Below are 20449 nucleotides of genomic sequence, written 5' to 3' on the forward strand. Positions count from 1 at the left end.
GGACCCAGTGAGATAGTGAGAGACCTTGTCTTAAAAAACAAAATAAAACAAAACAAAAACAACAAATAAAACAAGGTGTATACTTCTTGAGGAACAACACACAAAACGACCCCCCCCCCACACACACATTATATACACGTTTAAAAGATGAGCCAGCGATGGCTTGGGTGGAGGTGGGAAAATCTCATGTCCTGAATCTCCTTCGTTATCAAATATCCCAGAAGGCACAGCATTAACAGGCGGTCCTGGAAGGCAGGGTCTCCAGTCAGGGTTACTACTGCTGTGACGAAACACTACGACTGAAGCAACTTGGGGAGGAAAGGATTTATTCAGCTTACTTGTCCACATCACAGTTTATCACCAAATGAAGTCAGGACCGGAGCTGGAGCAAGACAGGAACCTGGAGGCAGGAGCTGATGCAGAGGCCATGGGTTGCTTTGCATGGCCTGCTCAGTCTTTTTTATAGAACCCAGGACCACCTGCCAAGGGTGGCCCCACCCACAATGGACTGGGTCCTCCCCCATCAGTCACTAATTAAGAAAATATAGGACCGCCTATAGCCAGCTCTTATTGGAGTGTTTTTTTCAACTGGGTCTCCCTCCTCTCCAGTGACTCTAACTTATGTCAAGCTGACACAAAACTAGCCAGTACAAGTGTTCTTGGAGACCATTTTGCCAGCTGGTGGGGGCGGGGGTGGTTCCCTGGCTAGTGAGGTCCCCTGCTCTTGGACATACAGATGCTGAGACTTGCAGTAAGGATGGCCCAGCAATCCAGAGGCCCTGTTCTGCACTTGATATAACATGAAGTCCCCCAAGGGCCTTTCCAAACTGGCAGGTATCTCCAGGTAGAGGGAGATTGGGTACCACATACTTTTCCCTCCACCCCTGCCCTTTAGGAAGATACACGCCATTGATCTTCCAATCAGAAGCGCTTTGGGGGTGAGAAGATTGCTGTGGATAATCACAGCAGATGAGAGGATAGAGAAAATGAGAACCACAGACCAAGCTGGCACTCTCCCACCACTGCAGCTGGCAAGGTCCAGCTTCTTGGGAAGGTGAGGCAGCAAGATCTCAGGCCCATGAGTTCAAGGCTAGGCTGAGGAACATGAGACTGCCCTCCCACCCTCATCTAAAAGCACATCAGTAAATTACTAAAATCCTACCACAAAGATGCTATTAAGGAGACACTTTGCTCCCAGGGTATGGCTGGGTGCAGTCTGGTTCTGGTTCCCATACCTCCCTCTCTTACAAACTGTCCTCCTGTCTATGTACTCCAGCAACGTCTCCATTCAGGAGCATGTCCCACGCCGGCTCATACCTGTCTCCTTCTGTGAGCTGCTGCGTCTTCATCTGCAGCCCATGAATTGCTACCCCATTAAGGGGATACAGAGAGTCAAAGTCTCCCATTGAGGTCACAGCTTGCTGATGGCTGGGCCAGCAGCAGAAGTTCCTGGCTGCTTCCCCAGGGAAGGTGCAGAGAGAGCCAAGGTGTTTTCTCTTGCTCTATTGCACAGTGATAATGAAACAACACAGCCTCATCCTGAAAGTCTCCAGGGCAGACCCAGAGCCTGCCCTTGAGACCACATTCCTAGTGTGGCTAGCAGTGGGAGGCACAGGCAGGCCCAGTGCACAGAGAGGCGGCCATGCTAAATCTGGGAGGTATTTTGCAAGTACCTCTTCTCGGTGACTCATTTTGGGACTCACTAAAAACTCCTGTGAGTTGAAAACAAAAGTGACTGGGGCTGAGGCACTTATCTCTCCTCTGCAGAGAGATGGCTGCTTCAGGGAAGGTGAGGGTCTTTGAGCTGACTGAACTCGATTTTATGTCATAGCGTGTCAGCAGCTCTGAGGCCTCAGAGAAGGAAGTAGAACTGAGAGGGGGGAAGGTTGGGAGCACTGTGGGCATGGCTTCTTCCACCTACCCCTTAAGACTGCAGCCACCCATCCTGTTCCTGAATTATAGTTCACTGGGTGTGTAGAGGTGTGTGGGCTGGGCCTCTCATTCTCTTAACACTCAGCTAAGGACGGCTTGCCTACAGCCACATTTCCCTTTAAGGGTCATCACTGTCTGTGAGACCTGGGATATTTGGCTTGACCTCTCTGAACCTCAGTTTCCTAGCCAGAAAATGAGGACACTGCATGTATTTGTGAGCTCTGTGAGGCTGGGAAAAGGCTTTGTCTGATGATAGAGTCCTTTGCAGAAGGGGGAAATGAGCACCAGTCCCACAAGAAAGCTTGCGGTCTGACACTGCTCCTAAGCTGTTCTGCAGTTCGCCAGGACATTTCTGACAGCATGGTACCTGGTCAGAACACAGCAGGCCTCTAACGACCACCCTCTCCTTAGCAGAGACCTTCCCTCCTGATAGCATCTTAGAAAGCACCCCTGGTCCTCCCGTCTTGGCCCTGTTTAACTTTATCTATCCTGCCGTCTGCTTCCCCGAGAAGCTCAGACTTCCTTGAGCAGGTGTTAAGCAGTCATTTTTCAAAACAACGTTTTTCTCTGTGTGTGTGCACATGCCCCAATCCACAATGTGTATGTGGAAGTCAGGGACAACTAGCTGGTGTCACTTCCCTCTTCCTAGGCTCAGGGAACCAGCCTGGCTGCTCTGGGCTGGTGACCATGCCTTTCTCACACCGGGTCCCTAGGGCCAGGTTGCCTAGCAATAAGGTGCTGAAACTAGAACTCTTGTAATCTGTTTCCAGGTCTGCCACTCACCACCTGAGGGACTTTGGGCTCTGGCATCATTAAAGCCATCTAAGAAATGGGCACAAGGGTGGCACGATGTCTCTGTCACAGGGACTGAGGCCCACGAGGCAGGCAGAGGTGCCAGCGTAGGTTACGGGCCTGGTCACTGTGGACTTGGGTAGGTAGCTGAAGCCCACTCAGCAGGGTGCCCAGACCAGCACAGCAGACTAATGGACAGCTGGCAGGTGTCCTCGGGGACGCAGACGGTCTAGTATAGTCAAGAGCAGCAATGCCTCCCAGCCAGGAGCGTCCCCTCTTGAGGGCAAGTGGAAGTCTCCATAATTGCTCCCCAGTGAAGCTTGGACATCCTAGTGGGGTTGTTAAGTTTTCATAGATGAAGAGGTTTTTGTTTGTTTGTTTGTTGTTTGTTTTTGTTTTAAACATACCACACAGTGAGCATGTGGAGGGCATGTGAAGGTTAGGGACAATTTGCCGGAGTCAGTTCTTTCCTTCCACCATGTCGGTCTGGAGGATCAAACTCAGGTCCCTCTGGGCTATTTGGCCCCCTAGTGGAGCCATTTACTCCTTCTAGAACTTTCTGCACATTGACCCTTGGCAGGCCTGGAGTTCCCAGGAGGGTAATTTCCCCAGGAGACACTGGCACTTTGAAGGCAGGAACTTGGATCTACCCTAGGGCCTACTTTCGTGCCTGTATGGAGCACTGTTTGTACTTTTGTACATACTGAGCACTATTTTTTATTTTTTAAGACAGTGTCTCATGTAGCCCAGGCTGGCTTGGAATTTGCTGTAAAGCCAAGAATGACTTTGAATTTCAAACGTTCCTGTCTCAGCTTTCCTAATGCTGGGATTACAGGTGCCCAACTTCCCCAGTGCTGAGGTTAGGAAAGCACTCCATTCTATCAGCTCCTGCTCCACTCGGTGGAAGGGTCAATTTCAGCCGTGCTAGGACTGTAGTGGGAGCAATGTCAGCTGCTGGGGACCCCATGGGCGTGGGGAAGGGTCCACGGGTTAGCTACCCTGCAAATTTGCATCTTAAAGAGTCTAGAGCCCGCGCACAGGGGTTCAGCGGCCAGGACTTAAGAGTCTGGACCTCAGTTTCCCAACGTGAGCCAGACGAACAGCGCCTAGGCTGGGAGCGCGCCCCCGGCGCCCCCTAGCCTGCGTGGCGGGCGCGCGCACGGGCGCAGGGGGCGGCGCGGCCCCGCGGCGGGGAGGGGCGGGCGCGCGGGCGCGCGCAGAAGCGGCGGCTGAACCCGGTGGACTAGCTGCGGCCGCCCTGTCGCCAACTCGCGTGCGACCCGCGCTCCGCCCGCCGCCGAGAGAGCCGCCGGCGCCGGTGAGTGGCCTGGGGCCGGCGAGGGGCGCGGGCCAGGGCGTGGGGCCGTCGCTCGAGGCGTTGTGGGCGCGCGCGCGTGCCTGGGGAGGCGGCGGGGACGCCCGCAGGAGGCCGAGGTGTCCGCGGCGGGGCTCCATCCGCCCCGCTGCGCGGGAGTGCGTGCGTGCGTGTGCACATCGGGGGGCCCCGGCTGTGAGTTTGGGGTGGACCGGTGCTGGTAGACAGGCTCTGTCCCGCTTAATCGTTTATCGGTTGTTTACCGGGAGTGCCAGAAAAGTACGTGTGCCCACGTGTCTGAACGTTCCCGAGTGAGTGTGTGCACACGTGCACAGGCAAAAGTGTACAAATTCCATACGAGTGTGTTTAGGATCCAGGCTGAGCGCCCCACACTGCGGGCCAGTGTGTGTGATGTGCCGGATGACCCTGTCCGGAGAGGGCACCGGATGGGTGCTGGGCCGGATTCTGTGAGTCTGGGGCCCTGGGACAGACCCGCAGATTCCCTAGGTTGTGACTCGGGTGGAAGCCGCTCAGCCCGGCCCTGGCAGGACACTGCATGGCCACGCAGGCTGGGGAGGGGGCTGCACTGGACTTGAATTGAGGTTTTCTAAATACGTCTTACTTCCCTGGCTTTGTCCGTGACTCTCGCTAGCTAGGCCAGATTTGGACTCTGGTCCCCACCCCCACCCCCATACCTAGGGGTTAGGCCCGAGGGAGACCCAGGGCCCCAGATACTTGTCCTCTCTGCCTGTCCCTCTAAGTTAATCATATTTCCCTGTTTTATCCGAGCCCCAGAGACAGTAACGAACGGGTGACAGCATGCTTAGGACACGTCCTCTGAGGGCTGTCCTTGCAGTTTTTGACTGACAGTTTGTGTGTGTGTTGAAAACCTCGGTTGGAAGTTTTAACTGCTTTAGAGCAAACTTCAGAAAGTTTCTGTTCACAGTTTCTCTCCACTGGCAAAACGCAGTTTGAGTCTCTGAGGGGAAAATGTCCTCACAGGAGTCTGGTGTGTGTAAAAGGGCATGCTAAAAACCCTGTTGCTAATGGGAGAAGAATTTCATTGAATGGGTGCCTGACTCCCAACAGGAGGAACTTAACCAGTGAACTTTGGACATCGTCTTTCAGTAGACAAAACCTGGAAGGAAACAAAAAAAGACCCATGTTCTTTTTTTCCCCTTTGTCCTGAAAACTGGAGAAGAAAAAATATCCCCACCTTCTGGATGTGTTGGAACTGTTCCCCTCCCCCACCAGGGCCAGGCCCTCCCTGGATCCCCCCACCCCCAAATAAAATATGCCTGTGGGGAGCGGAGGAGTGAGTCACTCCCTGGCAGAGGGCCCTACGGCAAACATTTGGGAAGGTTCTTGCCTAACTTCCCAGAAGAAAAGGCCCGGGGTTTAAAATGGTCCCTGTGGTTTGTGAGCCTCTGAGCCCAGTCTGCTTCAGAAATGACGACAAAAGTCATTTACTATCTCTAAAAATTCAAGCCTCGGACTTAAGCATTGGCCAGGATTTAGAGCTGGTTAGGTTTCCAGAAATGGAGATCCTGGCCTTCCCAGGTGACAGGGGAGTGAGAAAGGAGGAGGCAAAGGGGTTGAATCATTTACAGAGTACCTACTTGTGCTGAGAATGGATCCAGGGAGTCCTTATCTGTCCTGGCATCCCACTCTGGTTTTGGTTTTGTGCAGGAGGAATCGGAATCATAGAGAGATCAAACTTGTGTCCCAGGCCACCAGTGAGAGGGTGATGGCCAAGGTCCGAGCCACCTGTCTGCCTTTGAGGTCCTTCCACTGGGCCCCAGGCTTGACACTTGACATCCTAAGGTGCACAGCCTGAGTGCTGAGAACTTGAGCATCTGCTCCTTGGGGCTCACCATAAGTCAGAAATTATTGTCTGTGTTGTACAGATGAGAAAACAGACACTATGAGAGACGACCTGGCTGGCATAGCTAGTAACAGCGTGACCAGTGGCCCCCGTGACTGAGGATATGCCTTGTGCTGAGCAAGTCTGAAGTTATTTCCTACCATCGGGCTCACCGACACTCTAAGATGAGAACTGTCATGGTGCCCATTCTATTCATGAAGAGACCAGAGACTATAGAGTATGCAGTAGACTCAGAATTTGCACGAAGGCTTGTCTGGACAGAGTCTGTAGTCTTCCTGTGAACTTGCAGCATTCGGGTACATTGATAAGCTGGTAAATGGCAAAGTCAGGATTTAAATTCCTGTCTGTGATTCCAGGACCAGCTTTCTCAACGGAAAGCACACCAGCTATCTTAATTGTGTTTTGCTTTTCTGGCATGTTGTAAAGCTAAGTGAGTTAAGACAGGCCAGGTTCTGCAGGGCCTGCCTGGTTCCAGAGTTCTGGGAGAGGTCCTCCCAAAGGCTGCTGAGCCACCAGAATAAGTGGACTACAGTCTTTCCAAGTGCCAAGGATGGACAAACAATTGTCAAAAGGAGAATATCATTTCTCTCCTCTCGGGCTGCACCAAAGAGAGAGGTGAGGGCGGAGGACTTGGTGAGTCATTCAAGATTAGATACGGGTTACAGCCAGGTGTGGTGGCTCACGTACATAATCCTGGTGCTTTGGGAGGCTGAGGCAGGAGGATTGCTTTAAGTTCTAGGCCAGCCTGGACTTACACAGCACGTACCAGGTATCCCAGGATTATACACCAAGACCCCATCTAAATAAATAAATTGATTAAATAAACAGTATAGATTTAAGTTGGAGACAAAGCTGGACTCAGCCCCCAGGAAGAACCCAGCAGCCTCAGACCTTCTTAGAGATATGGAGAATGAGCTCCTTGGGGCCTCACTCTCCATCCTGAATATCTGACATGATCTTTTTTTTTTTTTTTTGCAAAGACTCCTTGTCACCTGTCATTCAGAACTGGGTCTTCCAGTTCACTTCCTCATTCACGTCTGTTTCTGGTGTTTCAGAGGAGGACTGTGTGCAAGGACCTGTGTGGTTTGGGCTGTGTCTGCCCAGCTCTGTGTCCTCCAGCATTAAAAGGGAAAGGTAGCTCTTCCTCTTCCAGAAAGTTCTGCAAACTGATCAACACTGGCAGAGTGCTTTGCAATGCAATGCCTTAATGTAAGGCGTGAAGTAATAGATCTTATGGGAAGACTCAGCCACAGTTCTGGCATTGATAGATTTCTCCCCATCTGGCCTGTGATTTGCGGAGGTAAAAATAGGCCTTGTTTCTAGATTTTTATTTATTTAACTTAATTTTTGCTGACACCATCATAGGTAGCAAAGTGAGGGAGTTTGCTAGCCCTTAGGCCTCGGGCTCTCGGAGCAGGGAGATCATGGAAGGGTCATCTGGGGGGGTCTGGGTATCTGTAAAGGGTTTTGGAGTTTCTGAGCAGGCACTGCATGTTTTGCTGACTGTGTTCTCTGTTCTGTCAGCCCAGGTAAGGTCATCTGTCTGTCGTTTTTCTTTTTCTTTCTTTTTTTGGAAACTTCCCTCGTTTCTGTCCAAATCTGGTGACATACACACAATCCATCTTCAGGCCAGACCTGTGTCCATCTCAGACCCAAGGTCCAGACAGAAGTAGCACTGGGGCACATCCGTTAGTGATGTAATTTCCTGTGACGTTAATCCTGGGAACTTGAACTTGAGAGTGTGACCTGGCTTTTTGACATCTGTCACTCCAGCAGGACTTGCTATGTGAATACAGACCCACATATACAGGGGATACTTGTAGATTTAAGTCCCCACAGGCAACTTTCTCATGTGGTCTGGCAGCTGAGGAGCTGGTCTCCTAGGCAGGCTTCTTGGACTGGGTTGGGTAGGATTGCAACACCCCCAAAAAACCCTCAGTTACCACCCCTGGAGCTGCACCCTGGAGGGGCTGTCAGACTGCAGGTGGGGCCCCTGGATTCATTCAGTTCCAAAGGCTTTACCCACAGGGAGCTGTTTTTTCTCTCTTGGACTTCTATGCGCTGGTGACCTCATAGAAAGGAAAAAGGGGGCTTTGTGTAGGAATTCCACCAAGTGAAGGAATGCCGACAGGGAAGGGGGCGGTAGTCGCTGTGGGAAGCCTTAGGCGCCTGCCTTTCCCCCAAATTGTTTAACCCTCACACTTCAAAATCACGGTGGCCCTGGAGAAAGATTCTTTTAAGGGGTATCCTCCTTTGTCACCCTGTCACCGAGAGGCTCGGGTGTGCCCCCTTTCATACATTCTCGTTGCGCTCAGTGCAGGTGGCAGACAGAGGTGGGATTTGTTCACGACCCTTTTACGGATGCTTGTCCTTCAGCCCTTTAAGCTGGGGATTTCTGGGAAGGGGTCTGCAGAGGGGCATGGTTACTTTCCGGTGACCTGTTCTCAAGTTCGGTGCCTCCTAGTGCCAAAAGGAGCCGATCACTAGAGCGAGGGGTGGAGCCGCCCACCGTGGGCTACGTAGGGTGGACTCTGGGGATTGGAAGCTGTCCAGTTGTCCGCTTTATGGAATGGAAACTGAGGCCCTCATAATCAAATTAAGAATGTGAGCCTTGAGGGTGGAAAGAGGAGGGGTCAGTGGTTGGCAGCCTGGGCTGCTCTTCCGAAGGACTGGGGTTCTATTCCCAGTACCCACCTGGCAGCTTATAACCGTCCACAACTCCAGTTCCGGGGCACCTGACGCCTTCCTCTTCTGGCCTCTAACGGCAAAAGGGTATGGTGCACAGACTTACGTGCAGGCAAAACACCCTGACAGATAAAGTTTAAAAAACAAAGGATTTGCCAGGCATAGTAGACAGATATTGGAAAGAGGCTAGATTTCAGTGCCGGAATGGCCCCGTGGCATCTCCAGAAAAAGTTTGAAGATCTGTTTCTTCCTACCCACTCAGCACATGGTACAACAGTGCGCCCCCTCAGTTTGGGTATGAAGTTGGAAAGTCTCTGAAGGTCCATGAGCTGTGTCAGCTGTGGTGTGTTAAGAAGTGAGGCAGATGTTTTGATAATTATTTATATAGTGTGTCCCAGCAGAGGTTTGTAGTGACAGGAGTGGCCATCGCAGGCCCCAAGCAGGACTGGGATCCTCACTGAGGACTCTGCAGTCTGCAGTGAAGCCCACTGGACCCAAGGGAGGCCACATGTATTGTGGGAGTCTTCCTGGGCCATTGGAGGCTGGTTGGCTCTCTCTAAGGGACAGGGGAGACCCTGACCTCAGGAATGGCTTTTCCCACTGCAGGCAGCTTTTGAGGAAGTTTGTTCAGTTCCTCACCCCTGAAGCCCACTAGGCTTGTGAGGGGAAAGCAGAGCAGATGGGCGTGGGGGGGCCACTTCCCTGCAGCAGCCCCTGGTTCAGGCTTCACCTAGGCCCAGCCTCTACTGCCTTGTCTGTCCATGGACTGGCAGCGGCCCCCACTTCTCACACTCCAGATTGACTTTAGGATATGGATACTGAAAAGAAAGGGGCCTGGGACAAGAGCCTTCTCTGAAAGGACACTGAGGATGAGGGATGTGAGCTCCTCAGAGGGAAGGGGCAAACCCACTCCGCCTTCTTGTCACTTGTGTGCACAAAAAGGCTTTTCCCAGGAGTCATGTTAAGAAAAGGAGCTTGTGGAGACTATTCAGACTAGATGCCTATTCAGGCCAGAGAGTCCTGTGGGGTGAAGGCAGATTACAGTCACTAGGGTCTGGGAGGAAGAGGCATGAGGAGTAAGTTAAGGGGTTCATGAGTGTAGGGTTTGTTTTTGAGGGGTGATTAAAACAATGTTTGGAGCTAGGTAGCAACTTTGGTTGTGCAACATTTTAAAAGTGTCATTTTGGGTGTGGTTTAATGATAGGGCACTTGCCTAGCATGTTCAAAGCCCTGTGATGGATCTCATGCACACATACGCGCCCACAAAGGTTAATTTTGTATGATTTCGATGGAAAACAAAACCAGAAGAGATTCTGTGGCTTCAGACAAAAGGGAGCCCCCTCTTCTGCTCCATTGATAGGAAGGGACAGCGAAGTACAGAGAGCGTGCCCAGCCTGAGAGCCTACGAAGCTGTCCTGTGGCTTCACTCAGGTTATTCTCAAGCCATGAATCATAGCTTCTGGGCCTGGGCATGAGGGGAAGCAATGTGGAGCAGGCCGAGTGTACTCTGGCCTCAGAACTAGAGGCGCCTGGGTTGGCCAGCGTGTGGCACACCCATGTATCATTCAGGGAACACATCCCGGAGAGATGGCTCAGTGGTTGTTAAGGACACTTGCTCTTGAGGAGGACCCAGGGTCAGTTCCCAGCACACTTACCAGACAGCTCACAGTTCTGTGGGGATCAGATGCCCTCTTCTGGCCTCTTTGGGTACCTGCATGTACATGGTACACACACAGACAATCAGACACGCACACACTCTCATTCAAATAAAAAATAAATTTAAATTTGTTTTGAGACAAGATCTCAGTGTAGTTCTCTCACTGATGTGGAACTTATTATGTAGACCTGGCCTCGAACTCTTCCTGCCTGTGCCTCTTGAGTGCTGGGTTTAGAGGTGTATGTCAGCATGCCTGGGAAATTATATATTTTTTAACGATTTATTTTTATTTTATGTGCATTGGTGTTTTTCCTGTATGTATGTGTGTAGGAGTGTGTTGAATCCCCTGGAACCAGAGGTACATACAGTTGTGAACTGCCATATGGGTGCTGGGAATTGAACCCAGGTCTGTTGGAAAAGCAGCTAGTGCTCTTAACCTCATCCATCTCTCTAGCCTCCCCCAAAATATAATTTTTAAAGGTTCGTATTTCAGTTAGGTGCTGTAATCTCAGTAGTCAAGGAGGCAGAGACAGGTGGATCTCTGTGAGTTCAAGTTAACCTGGTCTACAAATTAAGGCCAGGACAGCCAAGGCTACACAGAGAAACTCTGTCTCGAAAATCAAAACAAAACAAAAAGACTCACCTTTCAGAATTCTGGTCAGGCCTTGGGGGTAGGTAGGCTTTGCACAGAGGCTCGTTCATGGCTTCACTCCTTGGTTCTATCACAGCTAGCCCCACCCCACCCCACCCCAGGTGGGGGGCAACACTCCTTTGGTCCCCACTGCTGGGGAAAGGCTCGGAACTGTAAGAGTCTGTATGTACTGTGGGAGAGACCTGAAGGCCTCACTCTCTGGGGCAGCAGGAGGCGTTGGAAGTGTGAGTGGCATTGTGTCAGGGAATTACCAGGTTCTCTTGAGGCGGGCAAGTGGGCCACAGGGACTGTGGGATGACTGCAGGCTGACCTGGGAAAACATGAAACAAGGAACTTCCCATTCGTCCTGCCCGAGGTGTCCCTGTGCCAGGCGTCCGCTGCGTGTCATGCCTAGCCCAACGTTTACACTCAGTAACTTACTTCACCCAATGATTCTATGGTGTAGGTGCCCATATGCCCACTTTAGGGATGAGGAAACAGCCAGAGTCCAGAGTAGCTGGTTCTTTACTGTTGGCATGAGTGCTGCGGGAAAAAAAACGCAGCAGAGGGCCTTCCTCTGGGACAGTTGCTGGCCTGGACGTGCCCGCTGTATGGGCTGGCAGTTCTGGCCTTCGAAGCACCTGGAAGAAGCAGCATGTACTATGGTCAGTTGTCTGTTCCTTCCAGATGGGAATGTCATTGTATAGGGCAAGACTCGGTGTGTGGCCTCAGCTGTGCCCTTAGAGCGTGGTACACAGTAAGAACACAATTATCAGAATGTTTCTGCACGCCAGCATGCTGACATGGTGTTCAAACATTTCAGATTTGGGGACACTTCATATTTTCAGATGAGGGTTATTTAGTTGGTAAAATCTATGCAGTATTCCAAAATTTAGTTCTAAAATCTGAAACATGAGGCTAGTTAATAGCGGTTAATAGCGCTAGCTGCTCTTCCAGAGGACCCAGGTTCAATTCCCAGCACCCACATGTCAGTTCATAACTGTGTGTAATTCCAGTTCCAGGGGGATCTGACTTCCATTGGCATTGCATACAATTGGTGCAAAGATATTCATGCAAGCAAGAAATCTGTATATCATACACACCAGATAGATAGATAGATAGATAGATAGATAGATAGATAGATAGATGATAAAGTAAAAAAAATCTGAAACATTCCTGGTCCCAAGCATTTCAGATAAGAGCTAGTCAACCTACAGGAGAAACCTAAGCCTAGCATGTCTTGTACCTCCAGAATTATGGGGTCTCCTTCCTGTGGCCCTTCTTTGCTCAGTGTCTGTACAGGAGGGATGGGGGTATGTCCCTCTCAAAGCTGCTTTTTAATTTGGTTGGAGGTGTTGGGGGTTGCACCCAGGTCTCCTGTATGCAGCATGACGGCTACACTCCCAGCCTTAAACTGTGTTTTCTGTCAAGTAGGCTCTGTTGTTTAGAGGGAGTGTCCTTTGTAAGAAGGGGAAGGAGTTAAATTCTCCGAGGGAGTTCTAGAGTTGCTGTCCCCCACGACTGGGCATGATCCCCAATTCTGCCCCAACCCAGAAATCGAGGAACCAGGCCTGAGAAGAGGAAGCAACTCTCATGGTCATTTGACCTTGGTGGGTGGCTACATGGTGGCATCCCTGAATACCATATAGTAGCAGACAGCAGAGGTAGGGGAGCCTGCCCCAGGCACTTGGAGGGGCCTCCAGGTCCTCTGAACTGGGTTACCCTGCACCATAAGTGTGCACACACTCGCTGGCTGTGATGCAGAGTGTGCTCCATCGCGGCTTTGTTCCTCTGCTGCAGCCATCCCAGTGGCCTTTGTGTTTGCTTTCAGTGCCAGCTTCCTCAGCCAGCCTGTGAAAGACTGGAGCTCTGTCCACGTCTGGGGATGGGGTGGGAACCGTGGCCCTTAGAGCCAGCCTGGTGGTGACAATGTGGCTCTTGGTGTCCTGTGCTGCCCTACACTTAGCACTGGAAGCTCCCAGCAGGCAGGTTCACAGTGCTCTTCAGCCCAGGCTGGAGATAACCACCTGGGGAAACACCCTTGTTCCTAGGAAATGCCTGTACCCCGAGCCGACAGCTGCCCTTTACACATTCTTTTCCGGTATCCGACATCCGTAAACATTGATCACCTGGAGGTTAGGTACAGGGTGATCCCACTTTTCTGATCTCTTAAAGGGCAGTGGTATGTTTAGAGTATTTTGGTGTTGGCTTGGAACAGGAGAGGCAGTCCTAAAAAACATTCAGCCTCTGGCATGGGAGTTTCTGGATCCTCTGATTGCTTATGGGGCAGTGTCGCTGAAATCACACACTGACGAAAATTCCTGCACATATGGCCACAGTGATGTGCTAATGTTAGCAACCGAGATACTTAATTACATAGGAAGAAAAAAAAGCCTTTTTGTACTCACAAGGGGTTACTGGAGAGCCTGTATGTCTCAGGCCTGAGGGTCCTGCACAGTATAAATCAGCCGGGCAGATGGGGTATCATTATCGCATATGAATGTATTATCTAATAATTATTTTTTAAATCTGGTCAAATTTTATCTGGCAATTTCTTCAATTGCCATTTATCCAGCTACATTGGCTCAACCCTGGTTTGTGCATGACCTGAAACTGAGACCTGGGAAAACAGAATTCTTTGCTGTGTACCAGCCACTCAGGTGGTGCTGTGGGCTGTGGGCTGTGGGTGAATCTGCATCTCCTGGTAGGTACTGTAGAAATTGTACACTTCCTGCTGTGTGCACATCCAGAGAGATGCAGGCATGTAGACCACCCAGTGTGTGTTCTTCCTACTGTGTGCACGTCCAGAGAGATGCAGGCATGTAGACTGCCCAGCATGCAACTGGTTTGATGAGTTCTTAGGAACCTGGCTCTCTGCTTGCTATGATCAACCAAGTCAGACACTGTTCACAGGCCACGTGATGACGTTCCCTGAATGAACCAGAAACAATCCAGATGCCCCAGGAACCAATGTGAGAACAAGACACCCCTTCACACATCGCATCTCAGTTCAGCGTCTTGCCACCACCCAGCATTTTGAGACAGAATGTGAGATCTCGTGGTTGGCTAAATACATAAATATTTTATGTCTCGATATTCTGAAAATGAAGCCCAAATGCACAGAACTGCTGCACATCAGTGCTATGGATCATATGTTATAATAATCTGATGACATGTTGTTTAAATATTTATGGGCTGATGTGACATAACAATGGGGGGAGAGGGGCGTCTGGGAGCAGAGTCATGGCAGATGCCAGAAAGGAGGGAGCATATTCTCTCCATCCTGAGCCGTGTCACGCAGTGCTAGGGTGCGGGGCAGTAGCAGTGGCTGACATTTATCGGTCAGTTGCTGCATACTGTACCCGTCAGTGTCGTCATTTTATTTCATTATCACAGTGCCCCTTAGAGGATGGGGTGATTGAGTATGTCCAGTCACAGGTGGGAAACTGAGGCTCAGGGCAGACATGCAGCTAGTGAACAGCCAGGAACAAGCTCAGGTTGACCAGATGCTGTGCTCTAAGCTCTTGCACTGTACCATTCTTTTATGTGGGTGATGGGTCACATCAGAAAGACTCCAAGCCTGCCCCCATCCACTGCTCTGGAGGACCCCTTGCTGCATGCTTGTTGGAGTTTCCAAGTCCCGGGAAGGGAAGGCTATGTCTGTAAAGTGACAGGCAGGGCTCAAAATCATGAGCATCCAGTCAAGGGAAGTCTGTCACAGTTGGGCATGTGTGCCTAGTATACGTCCTCATGTGCTGGAGTTGGCTTCGTTTGTTTGTTTGTTTTTGTTTTTGTTTTGCTTTGTTTTGAGGCAGGCTTTCTCTGTGTGGTCCTGGCTGTCCTGGAACTCACTTCATAGACCAGGCTGGTCTCGAATTTACAGAGATCCGCCTGCCTCTGCCTTCCATGTAATAGTTTATAGATGTGTGCCACCACTGCCCAACACTGGAGCTTACTTGTTTTGCATTTCTCTTCATCCTTGGTTCTGCAGTTATTCTAGAACTGGGGGCACAAAGGCCTGGGGTTGGAAACCTTGAGCCAAAGCTATAAGCCAACCCCAGGCCTTTATGCCCCCAGCAGGCAGCCCTCTGGCTCCTGGAAGATTAGCAGATTCTAGGGCGAAGCTTCAGCCATCCCTACCCACAGAAGAAGGAGTGGGTAGTTGGTTTGGACAAGGCTGGTGCAAGTCACATCTTCCCATGTTCCCCACAGCAGCTCCTGGGCCATTACTTCCTCCCAGGGGGCCCGAGTTTTTTGTTTGTTTGTTTGTGAAGCCAGGGGTGATGAGTTTAAGTTTTTTTATTTGGCCCCCGAGTTTATGCCAGGTAGTGGGAGGGACCATGGCTTGCTACACTGGCAAGCAGTGTGAAGCAGCAATCAAATGACCAAGTTGCTGACCGACTTGCTTGGGAAGAGCACCACTAGACTAGAGCTTGGCGGGATCTGTTATGCCCAAGTTGCCTTGGGGCATGTAGGTCAGTTGCCCCCCTCCCTTCCCGTCTCCTTCCTCTCATTTAGTCATTTGTTTATCTGAATGAGCGGTGCCCTATTCCACTGTTCAAAGACACTGCCATGAGTCACGGGGACAAAGTCCCTGCTTTCAAAGAGCTTGTGTTAAGGAGCTACATTTCTGCCCCAGGGGCTCTGGGGAAGTCCTGAGAGAAAAATGTCCAAGGGAAAGGCTGGCCTTGTCTGGGACTGGTGGGATTCCCCAGCCTGTAGGGTTGGAGTACCCTCAGGCTTTTCTTCCCTGAAGGGTGGCAGGGGAGTGTGGGGATTTTTCTTACCCTCTGCCCAGACTCATGATTGCTTATCTAAGGGCCACTGGCCCTGGGCTGGGCTGGCTCGGTAGTCACACTGAATCCCAGTTGTGACTTGATGAAGCAGGTCCCATTAGTTCCATTTTACAGACAAGAGTGGGAGGCTAAGTGTGGCTAGGTCCTTTGCCCAGTGCCACACATTAGGGCCTCAGCTGCATCAGGATCTGAACCCAGGCCTTGGGCTTGAAACCTTCCCTCTAACCTCTTCACACTTGTGCCCACAGGTGGCTTCATTAGTCCGGGTAACACAGGAGCCAGAGCTGCCTCCCAGGGCAGTGGGTGCCGAGGGAATGTGTGGTCAGGAAGAATAGGAGCAAGCTACTGATGCTGAGAAGTGAATGAATGTTCCTGCATAAGCCAGGATTGCATTAGCTCCTTGTTGCAAGGTTGTTGGGAGGCTGGCATGAGGAGGCTGAGGCCTAAAGAGGCTGCTAAGGTCACCCTGGCTGCTGAGGTCACACAGCCTCCATGCCCGACTCCATGCCTCCTTGCTGGTTCCATCACACAGCACCTCTGTGCCAGCTTTGGCTTTTACCTTCAACTTCCGTTTGGAACCGAACTTTGACAGACACCTCAGTGGCTAGTACCCAGACTGGGAGGGTGGGTGTGTGGCTCAAGCTCTTTGCGTAATTGTGGGAAAGGACACCTATGCCACTGCAGAAAAACACCTTGGAAATGCTGCCGATTGCTGGGGCAGGAGATGAATGGCAGTGTTCTGCATGTGTGTTTGTGATGACGAGGGGGCTGTGTCAGATCTCTCCTGGGACTGTCAGCCAGGGTACACCAGGGGCTTTATGGCATCTGGAACAGACAAGGCCTTTTAGAAGATGTCTCCAGAGCCGTCCCATCCCACCGCCGGCAATCGGGCCTAAAACAGCTGAGGAAGTTGGGTTGGGTATTGACAAAGCGGGGAGCTGGCATTTAGACACACTTATTTAAAGCGGGAGTCAGGGAGACGAAAGACCGAGCGGCTTGTCGCCTTGCTGCAGCCGGGGAGCTGAGTCTTCAGGGTTTTCTTACCATTTACAGGGCTTTTTTTGTTGTTGTTGTTGTATATTTGTAAAATGAGGCTTCTGCTGGCAAAAGCAGGTTTTAGCGTGTGCAGTGGCGCTTTCAAGACCTAATAAGGCCCCAAAGGAGGGTGAGTTTCAGCCACACACTCCTCCCCCAGCCCTCTGTTCCATCTTGCCTCGTACACTGTGGGCACAGGGTACCATTCATCTTGCTTCCCATTAACAGAATTACTGCCATCACTTCTGCAGGACAAGATGGGCCCTTTGGAACTGCCTTGGGGACAGAGGCAGGGTTGGTCGCCAAGCAGTTTTGCTTAGAGGGGGAGTGAAAGAGAAGAAGAGAGCATGCACGGACAGAACTCCCACACATTGTGGACTGCCTGGGTGATGAGGATTTTGGGCTTTAGAGATGGGCCGCTGGGTCCTGTCCCAGGGGCTGTGACAGGTCATGCAGTGGCTTGAGTGGGACACAGATATGACCCTGCTGAGTGCAGAGGGAGGAGAGGAGGGCATCCAGCACTTACGAGGTGCTCCTGCATCCCTCACATGGTCCTGGCCACTCTGCATAGGTCTTGGGGTGTGGGAATCTTTATACCCATTTTCCAGTTTGAAGCAGAGGCCCAGAGTTACATAGGTCTTGAGTGGATGTTCTGGGAATTGAACCTCCCTAATGATTTTTCCATCTAGGGATACCTTTCCTGGAGGCTTCAGAAAGCAGCCGAGTGAGACCTCACCATATGACTGACCGTTACCAACCTTCCCCATCTCACCTTGTTTCCTTGTGCAGTTGACATTTGGGGCTCACTGTTGTCCCTGTGTTGACTCAGGCCATAGTAAATGCCTACAGTTTGTTTGAAGATCTGAGGGGATTTCAGGGTGTGAGTCCCTGAGAGTGAAGGAGGGAATTGAGAGTTCTACCTGCATCCTGTGGACCCATTTGCTACACAAATGGCAATGATTGTCACACCTAATGCCAGCTCAGATTGATTAAGGCTGCCTGGTACGCCCAGCTGAAGTGGCTTTGGAGACTGGGATTGATTAGTAATGTCTGCTGTGCTCACCAAAAAGAAGAGAGAGCCTTAGCTTAAACTGAGCTCTGACCTTAGGGGCACCATTGTTCTTGGTCATGTTGTGTGACAACACACAATTAACTTCAGGAGAGGGAGGATGACCTAAGCACACAGTGAGAAATCTATGGGTTCCAGAAGGAAGGATTGACTGAGAGAGCCATTAAGTGGAATTCTTCTACAGTAAATGTTTGTAAAAGCATTTTTAAACTTCTCGGGATAAGGTTTAAGTGCCTACACGTTTAAACGGGGTCTATCTCCTGTGTGCTGCACTTATTTCCTGAGTGCCTCTGAGTCTCGGTCTCCTCATTGTTTAAGTGAAGCCCGTTCTCCACCCAGAGGACCCGGATGAGCGGTGACTCAGGAGATGGAGGACCTGGAGCTCAGATCCCTCACGGACAAACTGGTATTCAGATTCAGGCCCCGCCCCATCACCTGCCTGGCCCCGCCCCCATGGTCCTGCCTTGTGCTCTAGCCCCCAGAGCTGGTTTTGCATCTCAGGTGCTGCTTGTTTACTGACTACAGGATTTGGCTTAGGCAGTACTGCTCTGAGCTGGACTGAGCAGGACTGAGTCCAGCACCCTTCCCCTTTGCGTAGCCCCAACCTCCAAGGCCCAACGATGTTTTTCTTTCTTTCTTTTTTTTTTTTTTTTAGTTAGTTTGTTTTTTCCTTTTGAGCTAGGCCTCTTGGGTTAGGACAAGCCCACTTCCTGTGTGATCTGACTGTAGCCTGGTGCAGCCTTCCATGACAGTCCCCAGGGGAAGTAGCGGTGCATCCCAGGCCTAATTTCCAGAGGATCAACCAAGCCTGGAACTCTTGCCTCCAATTGTGGAATGCCACTACTGTGCCTGGATTTACAGGGGGTTCTGTTTGTCTGTTTTTGAGATAGGGTCTCACTGTGTAGCTCTGACTGACCTGGAACTTGCTTTGTAGACCATGCTGGCCTTGAACTCACAGATCTGCTGCAAGGGAATTCTTAGAGGATAGAATTGAACACTACATGAGAGTAATTGGCCGTTGGAAAGGTTGGAGCCAGGGCATGGTTCTGTGGCAACTGGGGGCAGGGCACTGCAGATGTTAGGGCAGAAGGGACAGGTAGATGACAGAGCTGGCCTGGAGTGAGGGGTGACTCGGGAAGCCTGTGAGCCCTGAGTGGTACTACAAATCAGAACCCAGGCTTCCCTGCAGTTTGTCCACCCCAGGTCTAAGGAGGGTTTTCGGCCTGGGCTTGGGGCCAGTGAAGGAGGTCATTGCACTCTACTCATGACTCCTTGTCTGTGGATTTGGGTGAGCCAGGTGCCCACGGGAGTCACAGGGAGAAGGAAGTGGAAATTACAAAGCCCTACGGCAAGTTCAAGGGGCTGTGAATCCTCAGTGATGCTGTGAGCCCCATTGTATGTCCTGTGGGTGGGGGGCACTCCACCTGACCCTCGTTCCACAGATGCCAGTTCTTGTAACTGTATGCTATTTGCATGTAAATATTAACTGTGTTTAAACCACATTAGCTCCTCTCACTGTTGTTGCTGGCTCTCTATCAGCACACTGGCCAGGGCTTTACATATGCTGTTAGTTGGTTCTCAGCTCCAAACAGCTTTTTATTAAGGTCTGTGCTTTCGGGGGTGGGGGTGGGGTGATAAGGTTTTGCTGTGTTGTTCAGACTGGTCTGGTCCCCACTCTGTGCCCTGGCTGACTTTGAATTCACAATAGTCTGTTTAGTGGTGCTGGGCAGGGGTGGTAGGCTGTATGTGGAGGTCGGCACAGCTTGAGGGGTCAATCTGTGTTCCCTTCTACCCATTCCACCTGGAGCACTTTGCCTAAAGCCACACGGAAAGGACGTAAGCCCTCAGCTGTCTCCTCTGGAAGCCCCTGCGCCTCTGCCTTCCAGAATCAGTAGCTTTAAGCAGGTGAAACTTTGTGGAAAGACAGCTGGGGGCACCTGAGATGGGGCCATATAGGTAAGAGGCCTTAGGTGTTGAGCCCAAGAATAACCACTTTATCTGGAAGCCTTAACAGTCCTCAAGGGAGAGATGTGAGCAGCATGGGGGTCATGGCGTAGCCACAGTGCATAAAACCAACGTCTCAAAGCCTGTTCGTGCCTGAGGCTGCTCTCACCCTCCAGGAGATGCGGCTCCTCTGGGTGCTGGGTGGGAGGCCCCTCAACTCAGCACCCTCCGTCTCACTCATAGCTTTCCTGTGAAAAACAAGGCCCACTGCAACTTGCTGGGGACCATGTGAAAATCAACTGATAAAATATGTAAAGCTCACTGCGAAGGGGAAGAAGTGCCATGGATGTGTTATTTTCCCTAAATCCTCTTTCTGCCTCTTAACCACCACCCCCATCAGAGAAACTGTTTTGATTCCCAGGGATGAGAGAAGCCAGAGCTAATGGAGAGTGCGTCAGCCAAGGCCTGGCTGTGCAAGCCGCCTGCCACTGATGCGTTTAATTTTCCTGCTTTCCCAACTATAACACCAATCTGCATCTAGATGGCTGTACCTCCCAGGAAGCGCACCATGGGGTTGTGGGGCAGAGTCTCAGCCTTTTACATTTATTTATTTACTGTTTCTCTCTAGAAGAATCTGAGGTCATGCTCTCAGAGCGGAGTCCGCGGCTTAGTACCTGCATGTGCTGGGGCTGGGCCAGGGTTATCTCT

At 51.2% G+C, this 20449-nt stretch overlaps 1 protein-coding gene across 2 annotated transcripts in view; it reads left to right on the forward strand.

The window, feature by feature from the left end:
- Window positions 1–3889: 3889 nt before the first annotated feature.
- Window positions 3890–20449, forward strand: part of Nek6 (NIMA related kinase 6) — a 68555-nt gene continuing 51995 nt past the window's right edge. For both annotated transcript variants that reach the window (XM_021633354.2, XM_021633353.2), the window contains exon 1: window positions 3890–4042. The gene's annotated coding sequence lies outside the window, so the exon portion shown is untranslated. The remainder of the gene's footprint in view (window positions 4043–20449) is intronic.

Source organism: Meriones unguiculatus, chromosome 8 (assembly GCF_030254825.1).
Source record: "Meriones unguiculatus strain TT.TT164.6M chromosome 8, Bangor_MerUng_6.1, whole genome shotgun sequence".
NCBI classification, from domain to species: Eukaryota; Metazoa; Chordata; class Mammalia; order Rodentia; family Muridae; genus Meriones; species Meriones unguiculatus.